At 45.1% G+C, this 15,918-nt stretch overlaps 1 protein-coding gene across 1 annotated transcript in view; it reads left to right on the top strand.

Moving 5' to 3' along the window:
- PIERCE1 (piercer of microtubule wall 1) overlaps positions 1-15,918 on the top strand; it is a 378,509-nt gene that overhangs the window by 197,434 nt on the left and 165,157 nt on the right. The gene's annotated exons all lie outside the window — the stretch shown is intronic.

The following is a 15,918-nucleotide window of genomic DNA, read 5'->3' as shown; positions in this document are numbered from 1 at the left end:
AGGCACCAGCAAGCCGGTGCCAAGGAAAAACAAATGCTCCTGATGCCCTTTTCCCACCATTTCTCCCTCCATTCCCTCAAGAAGACCATTTCCATCATTGCTGGAAACCAAACCCTGCTCACAGAGGCTGCACATAGCACTGAGCCTCTCAGTTGCCCAGGCTCACCCCAGCTCCACTCAGAGCACACGCTTCAATACCTGGCTCTGATCAATACCAGCAGAAAAGTCAGAGGACATTTCAAGAACAACAAAAAAAAAGGAACAAGCGGGGAAAAAAACCCCTGCAATATGAACAAAATGCACTGCTTCATCCCCCCCAAAAAATGCCTTTCCACTGGGTAGATTATAGTGCAGATTAACAGCAAGGTGAACACTTTATAGCATCATTGCAGGCACTCTGTGTATTTGAAAACTGAATTACAGGATGAACTGCAGCCGCATCTCCAAAGTGGAGAATTGCTCTGTTGTGGAGCAAAGCCTGGCTGTGTATTCTCTAAGCATTTTGCGGCTCCTGCTCCCAAATTCATGTAAACATCTGCCTTCACTTAAGTGCTTCCTCTATCCCAATGCTTTACTGAGCAGGGGCCTATTTCAGAAAATGCAGTACAAGGCTTCTGCCTCCTAAAGCTTTTATTAAGTGTCAGAACAAAATGGGCAAAACTTGGTAGTAAAAGGAGCCTGGCTGACAGCACTGGAGAAAAGTGGTCTTTATTCATCTTCTGAACAGGTACATTCAGGCAAGCAGCAATAAAAACCCTCTGCTGTTCCCAACCCAGCCCTAGAGGACAATATGCAGAGATAGAGATGAAGTTAAGTCTCGCAGGCTTGCCACCAAATCCATACAGCATATAATATACAACAGCAATGCTCCTTTCACATCGATTCTCTCCAGACTGCCCGTGTCACCAACCTGGGGAAGAGCATCAGGAGGAGATCAGACAGCTACAGCTCAGCTGGGCTGAGCAGAGTCCCCCAGCAGTTATGAATTTTAGGTAACTCCCTTTCACTTTGGGTTTGGCTTTGAAGCAACACTACAGAACCAGATGCTCTTATTTCTAGACTTCTTTACTAGACCATTACACAATGTGCCACACACTGGGTCCACTACATTCACATCTCAGCATTTATTTCTAAAAGAACAGGGGAAAGGGTTAAAACTGAATAGAAGATGCATTTTTTTCCTCGCTCTAACTCTCACCACCCCTTGCGTATTCAGACACACCACAGAACTAACACAGCTTTCAATTTTTTAAATAAATAACTTATTACTGCACAAGTATCTGAGAGCCTCCCTGCTCTCCTCCCTCTGTTCTTTCTTCCCCAGCTGTATTTCTCTCATGCACAATGGGAGCCGAGGCAGAGCTGACCAAAATCAGCAGGAGGCTAAATAGGGAGAGGGAAGAGCATCTTCTGTTCCCAGTGCCCATGGGAGAGAGAGCTCTCTTCCCATCTTATGCTTGCTCCCATTATTCTGCCATTAACAATGAGGCACAGCTGCAAGGACTCTGTAGGAGGAGAAGCCCTGGATGAGGCTTGATAAGAAAGCCTTTCTGCTGCTCACAGACACACAGCAAAGGAGGAAATTCCTACTTGTCACCAGCATCAAAGCAGGCACCATTAAGGGCACCCAGGATTTTGGCTGTCAGTCTTCACCAGCAACAACTGGCATCACGGCACAGAGCCTTTCCCTCCTGATGTGGGCCCAAATAATTGATAAGCACTGTCAGAAAAGGTTGGAACGAAGACAAATGTACCAATAAGCCATAAGTAGGGGCTTTTATTTATTCCAGCAAAGCCCCCAGGTGTGTGATCCTGTGAGTCAGGAGGATGGGCACATATGCACGGCAGATTTAATTTTCTTAAATAATGCAGTTAGCCAGGGTGAGAGCTGGGGAAGTGCTCTAGCAAGTGGTGATATACTGAAGGCAGCTCTGAAATGTCATCACTGTGATACAGCCCTTCAGAGGGCAGGGCAGATCATCAATCCAGGTTTAAGCCTATGCAAAAACTGGATCGCGTGCAAGGACACATGTACCAAGTTGTTATGAAAACCCCTCCGCCTCCCTACTGCCAGTGATAAATATCCCTGAATTTTCCTCAGTGAGTGACAGGAACGCCAGCCTGGGGAAGGCAGAGCCAGGGAGACAAGAAGGATAACAGATCAGGAGTGAAGTGGAAGGGGTTTTTATAAAGTGAGGGGGATCCAGCCAAGTGGGGATGAAGTGTTTTGACAAAGCTGAATACCTACAAAGAGCTGGCAGAGCTCCGGGTGCCACAATCACAGGTTGAAGGTTGCTCTGGCAGCTCAGGATGGATGCGACCCCCCCCCCACTACAACATCACAGTGCATCAAGACAGGAGTGAGCTTGCTCTTCACCTCTTCACACCTCAGGAGGACTGAAGCATCCTCCCCCACACATTCACAGCCAGCAAAAGTGTTCACATTTTCTTAAATGAAGACACTAAGCAAATAAATGGGAGTATAAGCTATTCATCATTGCCTGAAAACAAGTCTCTGACTCCTGTGAAGTTCAAAGGGTAAAAGAGAGAAGTGGGCACTCTCGGCTGCACCTGAGCTGCTTCAGAATAGCTCTGCTCTCAAGATGTGTGCACACTTTTAATTATCAGTGTCGAGAGAGCATGTTGAGGTAACCAGAATAAAGATGGGAGGATAAATTTAAAACCCTTTCAGAATGAGATTTTTTTTTTTTGCAGAAACCAAGCCAAGCTTTGTGTACACCATCACTTCATATCCAGACTTGAAAGACTCCAGATCTAGCACGGGGATATTTGCTGAAGGGAGGTAAGAGCTCCTGACTCAAAGCAGCTTCTTGTAAGAGTCAGCAGACAGACTCTACTGTTGTCTCTTCCTCACTACCTTTTGGTTTAATCCAAAAAGTAACAAAATTCAGTTTTCTATGCCCACAAAAGCACCAGCCACCGATCTTAGCAGTATCAGGGATACTTCAGTATGCAACTAGCACTGAGGAGGAAGGAGTCATCCTCTTTCTTGTAAATTTGGCAGGGCTACCTTAAGTAAAAAGCAAATTAAAAAAAAAAGCCTGCATTATTAAAAAAAAAAAAATGCATGTGTTAGAGAAATCATCAACAGAGATACAGATGCCAGAGGAGCCTGTTGCCTTCAGAAAACACTGATCAACATCTTTGTCAGAAGGAAGCCTTATTTCCCTCTTTCTTCATGAACTACCAAAGATGATGGGATGCAGAAATAAATGATGAATGAAAGACCTTAATTAAATGCAAACCAAGAGGGATTTGGGGCACTGTATTTTAATTCAGTCTTCTGACAGCACTTCATAAGCCCGAGGACAACTTCTTACTTGCGGTTTGTAATGCAAATGAACTGCTGCACTTCACCACCCCCCCCAACAGAGGAGATGGGAGAGTAGAAAGCTTTGGAAAAAACACCTCTGAGGAGCCACGAGGAACTAGCTATTCTTGAGAAAAATGCTGCAGCAAGCAGTTTACTTGGGTACCAGAAGCAAAGCCTCATCAGTTGTGAATGTCCTCCCCAGCCCATCCTGAATACGTGGGATTTTCATGGGAGCAGCACAAGGAAATTCAGTCACTCTGGGAATAAGGGCCATAAACCAGAGGGTGTGGGAGGAAGCATTGAGGACAAGTTGTCTATGCTCATCTTCTCACATCAGATAAGTCCATCCTGTTTGTTTGGTCTAATAGAGAACTGGGTTCACAAGGGTTTGAGCTTGTCTTGGTCCCACGCACCACAGGGCACCCAAAACAGATATCTGAGGTGCATCATTAACTCAGGCAAAGGCAGAGAAAGCAATAGCAGGTCATAGACCCCAGTAAAGCGATAAGAAAGGTCTTCCCAAATACTTTCAGAGAATTCACACATTCTACCCAAAACTTCAAGCCTTTAGACCCATCTGGGGTTGACTTGAAGAGCTGTTCACTGCATCTCCAATGGTAAAGACCAAAAAAGAAAGGATCAACCTCTAGTATTGGACTCGCCCACTACAAACACGTAGTTCCCAAATAAAACATTAGGGCAGTAAGGCTGCAAAGGCATCTCCCAGAGTAGCACTTCATCTTCAATCCACATCACTGTCCAGCACAGGAAAAGAACCTTCCCTCTATGGGCTTTTTCTTCCTCCCCTAGTCCTTCCAGATCTAATAAACAGGGCTAATAGACAGCTACATCCCAAGATTTACTGCATTTAAGTCTGACACAAGGATCCAGAGATGGAGCCCTGGAGCACTGATTTGTATTCAGCACAAGCCGTTAGCTTGGGGAGCAATGCCAAACGCAGCGCTGAGATTCCTGATTTCACAGTGGAAGACTTAAAAGGCTACAGGCACAATGTCATCAGAGATGGTTTGAACTTGTTCATAAGGGTTTTAATAAGACTCTCAAGCTCTCCGTTTGGGTTATTGGAGGATTTATGGGTTTAGAGAAGAGCGGTTCTCAATACATCTTACGAGAAGTACGAAGAGGAGGAGAATAACTATTCGTGAGACAAGTGATAGTGGTGGGTAACAGGGGAGCTGACTCCTACAGCTGGGATGTGCTCCTGTTCCCAAGTCCCCATTGGGGCCCAAAGAAGTCTCCTTTTTCCCAGACTAGACTGTAGAAAGAATGTTCATTCACATCCAGTTTGGCAGCGTTCACATTTGCCTCCGATATCTTGAATCATTAGCCATTTCAGGAACCTAGAAGCATTTCCAAGCCTTTTTCTTCAGCTGTACCATTAGGAAGCAGAACCTTTCTCCCATACAACCTCAGGAGCTCATAGATTTTGATGGGTGTCACAAAGCCTTGGCAGGGCCAGGGCTAATTCAGGCTCAGATAATACAATGAATCCATGGTCCCATGGAAGAAAGGGCAGGTATCATTTGCACTCCAGCATAAAACCATCCCATGTGTCCTCCTTGCAGGCTGGGCAACCGGTGCCCCTGTCACTACCAGCAAACCGCAGCACATCGAGCGCTGCAGTCGTTCTCACTACTCATCTCTGGCAGACAAACTGACAGCTCAGTGCTCCAGCATCAATATTAATCGGCTTATTAACAGAGGCTTGTAAAACCAGTCCCAGGGATAGGGGGATGGGAAGGGGTAAAAAAGGGATGAAATCAGCAAAACCGATCCGTCTTTCAGATTTTTAAGCTTTTGACTATAGATTTCTCTCTTCCACACAGAGTCAGCCGAGCAGGGAGGGGTTGAGACCCATGCTGTTAAACAAATCAATTGATGAATTTTCTCCATGACATTCAGGGGTTGAGTCCTGGGCTAATCGTAAAAAGGCACTGCCAGAGGATTTTAATAAATCCCTTTAATTAAGTGATATGTTTTAGAATTAAATTATGATGAAAACTATAAATCCTTTTCCAATGAATGGGGTTCAGCGTGCACAGAAAGAAAAGGGCATTACTCTTCTTTTATCTTCTGGTTTTTCCACCCCTTAATACTACAGGATTCAAACAATTAATTAGCAAACAATACAGGAAGCCATGTCATTTATCACCCTGCAATCCAGGCTTTTAAGTAAAGGGGATTTAACCTTGTGCTAGCTAATCCTGTGCTAGTAGAATGGTTTAGCTTTTTTTTTTTTTATATTATTTCCACCCTCCACTTTAAAGGGCTCTGGGGTTTTGCTCTGAGATAGGTCCCCACAGCTGAGACTGGGGCAGTACCACAACTACCTGGGAATGCAGGTAGCCCAGCCTGGGACGTCTCCATGATGTGCCTGAACAGTATCCCCTCTCTAGCACAAGCAAGGTCCTCTCCTCCAGCTTGCCAACACCACTTTAGAACCCTCAGCCCTATACATCATCCCCAACACTGCATTCAACCAAACAGCCCCAAGGATACACGAGTAAAAGTGTTATTCATGCCACTAAGCACAGCAAAATACCCTTATATATGAGGGGTTTACACTGGGAGGTTGCAATAAGCTGGCACAAGGTAGATGGGTCACTTGTCCCCGACATCAAAAGACTTGCTCGTGCACCTCATTGATAGTCACAGCTTGCAGCAGCACCAAGACCTGCTCGGCTCCAGCTTTGGCAGGAGCAGATTTGTGGCCTGCTGCTGCCCTCATATTGATCCCCAGGAACTTGCCTGTTTTGCAGTACATGGTTTCTTGAAATGAGAAACATCCCTCTAGGGCCAAGCTCAGCACCTTGCCAAATCCCACTGGAGAAGTGAGCTGCTATTGAGCAGGAGCATGCAAAGTAGAGCAAGAAAAATCCCTAGTTTGTTCACCTCAGCCAGACTCAAAGGCATAGTGGAAAGGAGCTCCATGCCTTACATGGGTTGTTTGTTAAGAAGGAGGCTAGTAGAGAGATGAGAATGACAGGGGGATACAGAGGAGGGAAGGGGATGTCTTGCTGGGGCACCTGCTGAGGTCATTTCTCAACTGCTGGTTTTTGTTGGGTACTGAGCACAGATGCTCCTACACCTCAGCACAGCAAAACCTTGAACCAGGGAAGCTGAGAGCAGGAAAGAATGGAGTTGCATAAAAACAGTTTGGGAGAAAAAAATAAAACACAAAGCACTGCGCACAAAGCTTTATCTGCTCAATGTGTTGCTTTACCCATCACCATTTTATCGTACGATACAAGGGCCATCTCAATGCAGCATGGAGAGAGTCAATAAGGATGGGAAGGAAACTTAACAAGAGAGAGATGGTTCCCCAGGATACAGCCTCGTCACAGCTGAGGCAAACAGAGGTTCTTTGTTAACATATTTACCTTGCTCCACCATCATTAGGTTTGCTGCATAAATAGAAGTGTTCATTCTCTTCTCTTAGCCAGTTCACCTCCTCCACTGGGACATCAGTACAAACAGCTCAGGGTACCAGGCTGCTATAATATCCTTTACCAATGAGGCTGGTGGTAATTTCAAGAAGAAAGAAAGGAAAAAAAACCCAAAATAACAAAAATTCAATTGGAATAAATGTTTGAAGGTTGTAAACAAGGTGAAGGAAATGCACAAGTAACATAGCACAATACTGCGAAAATAAAGAGACTAATAATAGGAACATTCTTAATATTAGCTTCCCTGTTGCTACAGGAGGACCAGTGCCCTACTGCTATTACTGAATTCCACAGAGGCTGCAACAGACCAGCAATATCACTCATCACATATTCACTGCTTCCTTTTTTAAAAACATTGCTCCATCACTAAGCAATTCACCCCCAAACAAAGTAGCATGTTTTTTTTCCTCCTGGATCTCCTTCAGACAGAAAGTATTTGGGAGTCAACAAGTTCACAGAAACTTTTGAAAACATCTCTTGTTCCAATTAAAAGTCCCAATCGCAATAAGATTTTTCAGGTTCCAAACGCTACCAGCATTAAACCTTGCAGCTTACCACCATTTGACCTCAAAGGAGAAGCACACATGTGATGAGCTGCTTCTGAGCCCCTTTAAGTTTGCAAAGAAGAAGAACCTACCAGGTTCTGGCTTTTTATGGGGCAAAAGCAATCACGAGCCTCACCTGGTGAAAGCCTGGTTTACTACCATGTGCCTCAGAATTAACCCTCTCAAATCTTGGTAAATGATGCAAGTCTGAATACATTGCAAAAGGAAACAAAACAAGGGTTATCCTGAGGTCTCCCATCCTGGAAACATTTTCTGGGGCTTTTTATTTACTCTGCCATAAGCATCACCTCTTGAAAAACAGGGATACTTTGCACAGGGGCATTCGGCGATGTCACTTTGGGGTGGCATTTACACATCTCACCTGGCAGCCCAGTTATCTCACGCTCCATTTTTTTCTGGCCAGATGGAAAAACCTATAGGAATCACGAGCAATGTTAAGATGAGAGAAAGAAGAACAGAAGCTGCTGTTTATCCATTCCCTAGAGAAACAGAGGATCATAAATTTCCCAGTTAAAATCCTCTTGAAAGATGGCAATTCACAAAACATAACTTAATGCTGGTAAAACACAATTGTTTTCAATAATTAATATGCCAGATACCTTTAAGAAAGGCAGAGGGCTTGTGGAGTGGAGGTGCAATTATTGTTTCATTAAAGATTGATTGCATGTGTGGCCAGTCATTTGAATAATGGCCCTGCTGACACCTTAAATGGAATGATAAATGAGGTTGGGTCCACTGCTGTGACTTGATACACAGGTTGACTCATAGATGCTAGTGAGAAACAGCAGCATCTTCCCAGCCCAAAAGGTCATCTGAAATATTAAAGAGCTGAAGATCAAGTGACTATGAATAAGGTCAAACAGAATGTTATGGTGATAGGACCGGAATTAATGGAGTGATAATTTTCCTCCATTTATGCATTCGCTTTTATTTTATTTGTGTTATGAAAGGAATCCAAAGGGATGGCCTCACTCTGAAGTGAAAGGCAGGGTGTTTGTAACCAAGCATCGACGAACAGCTTCTCTGCTCAGAAAGAAAAGGAAAGTTCCCACTTTAAATGACAGGAGCCATCTGGAAAAAGAGTAGTTGAAACCGTAATGGTGTCATCAGCTTGTGGGAAAAGTGCCATGAAATCTCTAGGAGGGAGATGAGCCACCTCCTTCTGATCCACAGGGCACCCTCAACAGGAAAGTTGAGCAGGACCAGGTATTTTGGGCAGGCTGCTCCAGGAAGGGCAGAAATGTGGTGGTGTTTCTGAGGTGAACCCTGGCAAGGGCTCAGGCCAACAACCCCTGCCTGCAATGCTCCTTAGATTCCCCCATGGGCAGGTCTTCCCACACCTGAATGAAGAGCCTGGAGGGATGCTTATCATTCCCACTTGTAGATGGTGCTGAGTGAGGTGGATCCAACCTCACCAGGCTGGGGCTGGAAGCCTGGGGGTTGTAGGAGGAGACAGAGCCATGGATTTGCTTCCAGTAGCCATTGGCAGCCGCCTACACAGTCATTTCACACCTCTGTACCTCCGGCTTCCCTCAAAGGGAACGTGAAAGGAAAGCATCCAAAGCTCATCATCTCAGGGAACAGAGAGGGAGGACACATTAATTACTAAAAGTACATCTCACAGTTGACCCCTGTGCTCAGGGCCCAGCAAGGCAAGATATGGGTGGGCACGCCAAGTCCTGACTGCGGCACCAACGTGAGGGAGAGCATCCCAGGGTTTGCATTACAGTAAGAAACAACAGATTTATGTCAGAAGTAAATGTCATAATCATATTCATGATCAGTTTTGCCCTAGAATACAGCGCTAAGCAGACCTTCTTCTATCAAAGTCAATTAAATGGTTGCTATTCTCCTAAAACCCAGCAATAAAACAAGAGCTGTACATATCCATTAAACTGCAGTACACATCCATTAAACTTGCTTTTGCTGCTGCAGTTCATTTACTGCCAGGCTTGGACTGGATTCTGATCTTGTTTACATGAGCTTTACCCTGGTGTAACAGCAGAGGTTTGGCAAAGGTACTCCAGCTGGTTTACTCCAGGTGCTATTACAAAGGGGATGAGACAGAGGCTTTCATTTCAGAGACCTGCAAATAATCTTTATCCATCAGTAAACCCCAGAGATTAATGGTTTGCTAAACAGCCAGGTTATTACACACACACACAAATCTATATGCAACTCTTGAAACAAATTTCTCCTGGAGATAGGAAAGGTGTCTCCCTGCAGACACCTTTGGGAAGGTCTGCACCCTCTGCGTGATCCTCCTGTCCCCTTGGATCTTAGGTAATAAGAGTTGGAGGTGATAATGGAGAGTGCGGTGCTGGGGCTGGCTGGGCCATCTGCACAAAGTTGAGCTCCCTGAGTGTAATGAGCTTCATTAACAAATTAACAGCAGAGAAATCAGAGCGGGGAACCTCCAGGCCCTCAGCTGTACTCAAGTTGTCAAAAAAAATCCCTTAAGAAGAACAAAATCTCCCCCTCCCCCCCACCTTGTATGAGTCTTGCCTGTGTCAAGAGGAGTAATGTCCTTAAGTCTGGGACTGAATTTCTCTCCTGTGCTTTACCAGACACAAAGACCTTTACTGGATCTTCTACTCCACAGTCAGCCATGTCAATCCTTTTAAAACAAACCTTAGAAAAGCATCTTGAGCTTCTCGCCTTTGCTGAGACTGAAATCCCTGTCCCACTTCCATTCCCTCAGACCTTTAGTAGTGCCCTGGGTACAGTAAAAGGACGTTCCCTCCTGTGTATTTAGGATTCATCATGCAGACAGTGCTGAGGACGATGGCTGTGATGGCAGATATAGCCCAACCTCCAGGCAAGGACCATAGAGCATCCAGAAAGTTTAACTTTCTATAACGCCTGTTGGTGTTTCAAAATGCTCATGGGGAACCTGGTCATGCAGTGCAAGATAAGGTGTTGAAATTATCGGCACTTTAAAGATGCTTTTGCTCTCATAAGATTTCCTTAAGAAGCCTCTAATGGTAGTTTTCTCAAAAGGAGTGGAAGATAACAGGGAAGTAGTAGAAAGGTGGAAAAGGGAAAGGAGAAATCCATGTTCACCTGTAGGCAGAGCATGAGGGATGTCAGGCAGGCAAGGGGACACTTTCACAAGCATCCACACATATGAAATGCTTGTGTCCCGGTGGCTTTCATACAAAGTTGAGCAAACGCCTTTGAAAAGAAGATCCATACATCCCAAAAGGCATCAGAGGCTCTGTCCCTTGGCCCCTGTGGAGACTGTCCACCATTAGCTGCCCTATTTCTAACTCCCCTTCTTCCAGGAGCTGTAGATTCACAGAAAGAAAAGCACACATGAAGGTAGACACCGAGGACTTCTTAGTTTCGGATGATGTGCTTGATGTGCCTTTGGGTTGACCCCCAGTTATGGCTTTCATTTTGCCTTTAAAGCAGCTGCAAGCACAAAGCTATGATGCTTCGTAGCAATAAGCAGGGCTGTAATGAACTCGCTGAGAAAGAAAAGGTCACTATGCCCTTGTCTATTAATGTGGCCCTGCAGAAAGACCCAGTGATTAATTAAAACTGTGGGCTTCACATGAAGGGGAAAACTAACCCATAGTCAGTCTAATTGGCTTAATTTTTATAACTGTGTTCCCCCTGAGATCAATTTCTAAAACAATTTGGACTGTTCTTTCAGTATCCTTTACTTATACCCTTATGATCATCTCATTCATTCTAATTTGGAAGGAGGCCCCATGAAAGAAAGAAAAAAAAACTGGAGTTTCTTCTGTTTTACGTAGTGCCCAATGTGAATTCCCTGACAGCAAGAGTTCTGGGTCTCCCACTAAGCAATCTTTTCTTTTTTTTTTTTCCATTCCTGACTAGGAATATAAGTCATATTTTTAAGAAGGAAGATGAATAATGACAGCAGCAATACTCTAGTGTTTGTGATGGACTTGTCTTAAGTTTAAAACCAAGACAGGCTCTTTTCATGGAATCACAGTCATAGAACAATTTGGCTCACAGGGGACCTTAAAGCTCATCCAGTTCCAACCCTGCCCTGGGCAGGGACACCTCCTGCTGGATCAGGGGCTCCAAGCCCCATCCAACCTGGCCTTGAACCCCTCCAGGGATGGGGCAGCCACCACTGCTCTGGGCAACCTGGACCAGGGCCTCCCCACCCTCACAGGAAAACATTTCTCCTTCTCAGTTTGGCCTTTAATTATTGAAGACAAAAGGGAAAAAAAAAAAAAAAGGTGAAGGTGAGAGCTTTGAGATTTATAGCACCCAATAAAGACTCTGTACACAGTGATTTACACAGCCACAGCAGTGGTCTGACTCCCAGAAGAAAAATGTCTGGCACTGTAGGATTTATGAACATCCACCTGGCACTTTCAAAATTCTTAGAGCAGCTCTCTGTTAGCACTCACCACACGGGGTTCAGTGAGGTAACAGACCCAGAACGCACACCTGTATGCATGTTTATTTACTTTTTAAATAACCTTACAGGCCGTAGACATAGGGGGGATGTACCTGGAGATTCCTAATCATCACTTTTGGCTTGTTTTCCTGGATATCTGCATGAAAGCTATCAAAATCAAGTCTTTATTTTGGCTGTTTCAGCTTCCCAAGGTGAGGCCTCTGTGGCTGCAGATGCTGGCCCCAGCCCTGAGACCCACCAGCAGACAGGGTGCTGGACGTTTATAGTAGAATCGTAGAATGATTTGGGTTGGAAGGGACCTCAAAGCCCATCCAGTTCCAAACCCTCCATGGGCAGGAACATCTTGCACTGGATCAGGGCCTCCAAGCCCCATCCAGCTTGGCCTTGAACGCCTCCAGGGATGGAACAGTCATGACTTCTCTGGGCAACATGAGCCAGGCCCTCCCCACCCTCACAGGAAAACATTTCTTCCTAAGATCTCATCTCAATCTTCCCTCTCTCAGCTTGAAACCATTTCACTTCATCCTATCACTGCACCCTCTGATAAAGAGCCCCTCCCCAGCTTTCCTGCAGGCCCTGTTTAAGTACTGGAAGGCTGCTATAAGGTCTCCTCAGCGACTTTACCATGCTGGAGGGACTAATTATACAAAGGGATGTGGATGCCTAAGTCCCTTTTACAATTCCAGTCTAAAAGTGTGATTAAATTCTTCTCTGACAGTTATCTAAAGGGAAAGCAACTGGTTCTAGGTGAGCCCAGTTCAGCAGGGAAAGAAAGCAGCTTCTGGAAGGCATTCATCCCACCTCTCTGAGGAGAGTACAAACTTGAGTACCTGATGCTAATACCAAAAAGGATTTATTCCCTTTTTAACCAATTCTACAATATTTCCGCACCCCTACTGTTCAGGAGAACACATCTGGGAGTGTCAGACTGGTAAAAAATAGCAGAGGGAAAGAATAATTTCGAGTGGAAAGCATGGGAGCTAAGAAATGTTTCCACTGCAGAACTGAAAAGCACTGGGGAGTTGATGAGGATGAACAGGGAGGAAGGTTGATGCAGAAGGAGGTGTAATGGTGTGGAGGAGACATGGTGAAGAGGTGGGCAAGGAGCCCCTAATTTTTCTTCCCCTCTGTTGTGATGGGAAGGAGACCCATTCCCTGGAAGTTCACACTTTTTCAAGTGCCCTGGTTCCTTGGAGCTGGAGAGATGTCAAGTTATGGTGTGCAAGAAAGCTTTAAAACACATTGATATTTATGGGACATCAATTCATTTGCAAGCCATTACAGCAAACCTCAATCTGGATACGAATCTGAGTAATGTAACACTCTCTCCTCCTGCTTCTTTTCCCTTTCTCCCACCTCCCCTTGAAATACAAAGCATGCCTTAGTGTCGAAATATATATAGCCAGCCCAAAAGCAGTGGAATAAATGAGTCAGCAGCATCCAAGTTCAGCAATGAGATAACTTCTTCAAGTAAAAGATGGTGAGAGCATAAGGTGGTGAGAACTCCATGCCATGGTTAAGCTCTGAAATATCAGCCCCGTGCCGATGGTCCCTCTCCAAAGGTGTATTTAATTTTTTGTTGGAGGGAAGCGAGCGCCAATGGTCCTGCCGGCATCAAGGAAGCTCACTGGTGGGAACAGATGGACCTGACCGTGAGTCACAGCGAAGAGGCTCCTCGTGACAGACGGCACGAGGGAAAAACAACTCCATGGCGTGGCAATCTGCCTGTCGACCCATCTGTGCCAGCAAAGCACAGGGCAGGAGCAGCCCTTGTGAACCTCTTGTCGCCCTCGCTGGCTGCCCTTCAAATCAGGATGCGTGGGAAAGCCAGGTCAGGTCCTTGCGTGGTCCTTGTCCTTGGAGGGAGAGTCCATTGGGTGGCTTCTCTTCTTCATCTCTTCTCTCTGGTGACCAGCGATAGGACCTGAGTGAATTACAGGCTGATGTGCCGGGGAGGGTAAGGTTGGATATCAGGAAAAGGTTCTTCACCCAGAGAGTGGTGGAGCACTGCAATAGCTCTTCAGGAAAGCAATCATAGTTCCAACCAAGCCTGACAATATTCCAGAAGCATTTGGACAATGCCCTCAGACAAAGAGTGAGAATTTTGGGATTGTCCTGTGCAGGGACAGGAGTTTGACTAGATGGTCCGTGTGGGTCCCTTCCCACTCAGGACATTCCATGATTCTGTGGCTGGAAGAGGGGCTGCTTTCAGCCCTCATCTGCAACACTGGATCTGTCCCCAGAGCTTCAACCTGAGGAAAGTGTCCTAGAAAGCCTGAGGAGATGTTCAAAAAGTCATTTAGCACTGTGCTGGGCTATGTGCCCCAAAGGGGAAAGGTGCGGTGGAAGAAGTAATTGGTTAGAAATGATTTTTAGCATAAGTTTCTTGATCATTAGCATATTAATGAAGTTTTTAATAATACGTTAACCTTTCCTTGTTCCTCCACCCTGAAAAATCACACAACTTCTTTGGTTCAGTGAGAAGGGCTGCCCTGAGGGGATGCAGTTCTTCCAGCCGATATAATCATTAGATCCAGCAGAAGAAATAGGTTCCTCTGAAAAACGTTTTTGGTGCCTGTAGGCCCCCTTGAATCAGAGGTATCATGTCTGTGGGGCAATCCAGCCTTCTGCTGCTCAAGGCCCAGCTCCCTTCTTGGAAGCATCTGCTTTGTTATTTATTTTATTTTGTTGCTGGCATTTATTTATTATCTGGTGGATTTTAGTTTTCCATAAGCAAACATGACTGGGTAAAAACTCAGCAGGGATAATAGATGCTTCATAGGTGCCAAAAATAAAATACCAGCAGATGCTACATAGGAACTAAAGGTGTTAAAGAGCTTTTGCTGCCTCTCATGCTCCTCAGGATGCACCATTTCTTCCCTCTCTCTGAAACTCTATTTAGTGAATGAAACTGTAGTTTTCTGATATAGTATTTCACCCAGCAGACTCCTGTTACCGTCCAAGGATGTACACTAAGGCAAAGGAGATTTCTTCCTCAATCTCAGAGAAAAATAGCTTTGGGTGAAGTAGATTTCTTCTCTCCTTAATGCCTTTTATTTCACTCAGGTGGCTCCTCCGGCCTTTCTTAAAGTAGACTCAGTCCAAGCAGACAGTACAGATGATTACCTGTAATTTCTCCTCACTACTCTGGTTTCCACAGGCTCAGAAATATCTCGTGAGTACAACACCAGTTATAAAGGGCTAAGCTGAAACCTAAGCTCCAAAGGATTGAAGAATTCAGCATCAGCCCTGGTCTGGTGGGGCTTGCAGGCTCCTGAAATTTCATTTTTCCTGATGTGATTTATAGACTAGAATCATAGAATCATTAAGGCTGGGAAAGACCTCTAAGATCATCAAATCCAACCATCAACACAATATCAACAGGCCTACTAAACCATGTCCTGAAGGGTCACATCTACACATTTTTTTAACTCCTCCAGGGATGGTGACTCCACCACAGCCCTGGGCAGACTCTGCTAATGCTTCACTACTCTTTTAGTAAAGAATTTTTTCCTAATATCCAATCTAAACCCCCCAGGCACAACTTGAGGCCATAACAACACAAGGTGCAAGGCCGTGCTCGTATTATTTTTGAGGGAGGTGCTGGGGGTTTGCAAAGAGATTCGCACTTTGGGACCAAGCAGGCAGGGAAAAAGCAAACTGCACTTACATCATCATCAGCAAATGGTGAGATGCCACGGGGCTCTGCAGAAAGTAGGGACATGGAAACTTCTCACCAAGTATCTTACAGTTGTTGATGGCAACAAGAATACTAATCTTTTCTTGATTGCCTGTCAGCCAAAATTATTCATCCCGAGTGAGCAGATATTTGCAAGGCTGCATTTCTTTGGTATTTAAACATATGGGCAGAGGATCCATCACAGTGATAAATGAATCTCGACAGATTCAGAAAATCAGCTACAATCCAAATCTGGACAGGGACCAGGAACTTTTTCCATCTTTGAAGGAGCTGGAGCATCCTCACCCCTGTGCACTGTGTCGCAAATGAAACCAGCTGGGGAGAAGTCCAAGACTTTGGCTCTGTTGAGTGCAGTCAAGAAAGCATCTCTTTGCAATTCTCTCTATAAATCATCTGTGCAATGCCTATAAATCTCATCAGTCAAAGGAAGCAATATTCAAAGATTTATT

The sequence above is a fragment of the Phaenicophaeus curvirostris genome, chromosome 20, assembly GCF_032191515.1.
Source record: "Phaenicophaeus curvirostris isolate KB17595 chromosome 20, BPBGC_Pcur_1.0, whole genome shotgun sequence".
Lineage (NCBI taxonomy): Eukaryota > Metazoa > Chordata > Aves > Cuculiformes > Cuculidae > Phaenicophaeus > Phaenicophaeus curvirostris.
Note: the sequence above shows the minus strand (reverse complement) of the source record. Positions and strands in the feature narration are given on the sequence as shown.